At 75.4% G+C, this 1340-nt stretch overlaps 1 long non-coding RNA gene across 1 annotated transcript; it reads left to right on the forward strand.

The window, feature by feature from the left end:
* The first annotated feature begins 33 nt into the window (after positions 1 to 33).
* Positions 34 to 796, forward strand: LOC105854569. Its single transcript, XR_001146204.1, has 2 exons — positions 34 to 484; positions 591 to 796. It is a non-coding gene; the product is annotated as an uncharacterized LOC105854569 (long non-coding RNA).
* Positions 797 to 1340: the final 544 nt, after the last annotated feature.

The following is a 1340-nucleotide window of genomic DNA, read 5'->3' on the forward strand; positions in this document are numbered from 1 at the left end:
GCCGGAGCCCCGCCTCCCCGGGCCAAGCCCCGCCTGGCTCCCAGCGCCCCGCCCCCCCCTCTGCATCGGGGGCTGCGGGCACCATGGGGACTGGCCGCTGCCCCGGGCCCCCCAGGCGGGCATCTGCGGCCGGACTCCTGCGCCGGACTGACCGGCCGCCGGAGGCCCTGATGGGCGGCCAGACTCGGAGTCCCCGGGCCAAGCCCCGCCCGCCCCATCCTCCTGAGCCGCGCTGGCAGGAAGCCGCCCTGCAGCGGTGTCCCTCGGCCACCTGCTGGGCCTAGCGGCTGCAGGGCCCGGCCAGCCTGCCCGATCCCGCCGCCCGTGGGCTTAGGTTAGCTTTGTGCCTTAGCACCTCAGCCACCAGCCGGGCCTGCACCGCGCCCTGCGCCCTGCCCCCAGCCGGCGTGGCCCGTGCCCCAGCCCCCTCGAGCTTTGCAGGAGCGTGGGACCGACGGAGGTGGCCCAGCGTGCCCGCGCCGGGGTGAGTGACCCGCCCTCAGCCTGGCCCCAGCTCTGGGGGTGCGCGGGTGGCTGGGGGGGTGCGGCCTGCGGCAGGGGCGCTGAGCCTCCCTGCCTCTGGGTTCCAGGCCTCAGTCACCGCGGACGCTGGACCCCTCCTGGAGCTGGGGGCCGGCCCCGGACTGAAGACCGCGCGCTCTCCCGCTGACCGCGCACCCTGGACAACTGCCCCAGTGCCCGCGTCCCTCTCCCCACCTCTGTGCCCTGCTGTGCCGCCTGCGTGTGCCAGGCCTCGGCGTCCAAACGTCCGTGTCCATCGTTCTCAGACCAGAAACGGCCTTGCGTGCTTCTTGGGGAGGTGGGGGGCAGGGGGGGCTCCGTTGCCCCGGCTGCTGCTCCTCTGCCTGTGCGGGTGGGTCAGCAGGGGGCCGGCGGGCGTCTGGCCAGCTGGGGTGGGTGGCGGGGGCAGCGCCCGCCCGCTCCGTGGGGCAGGTGGGCAGGTGCCCAGAGGCGGCAGCAGAGGCCGCGGGCGGCGCATCCGCACAGGGTGGACCCTGAGCCCTGGCTCCGGGCTCAGCGCTGACCGCCGTGCGGCCCCCAGGCCCGCCCAGCCTGCACCTGCGCTCATGCTTGTCTCTGCACAGAGCTGGGGTGCGGGCCCGAGGTGGGGGGAAAAGACTCCCCAGAGACAGAGTGGGGAGCAGAGCAGGTGGAGTCCCTGAGACACAGTCAGCGGGGGACAGGAGGGTCAGCGCCCGCTGAACACAGCCCAAGACCCAACGCGCGCAGGCTGTCGGGGAGGCGCTGGCCCCTAACGCCACGGGCCCCAACCCCACCTCCCCAGAGGGGTGCCCTGCCCGGTGGGCGGGGGCACAGAG

Source organism: Condylura cristata, unplaced genomic scaffold, assembly GCF_000260355.1.
Source record: "Condylura cristata isolate star-nosed mole 26May11 unplaced genomic scaffold, ConCri1.0 scaffold00058, whole genome shotgun sequence".
Taxonomy (NCBI): domain Eukaryota; kingdom Metazoa; phylum Chordata; class Mammalia; order Eulipotyphla; family Talpidae; genus Condylura; species Condylura cristata.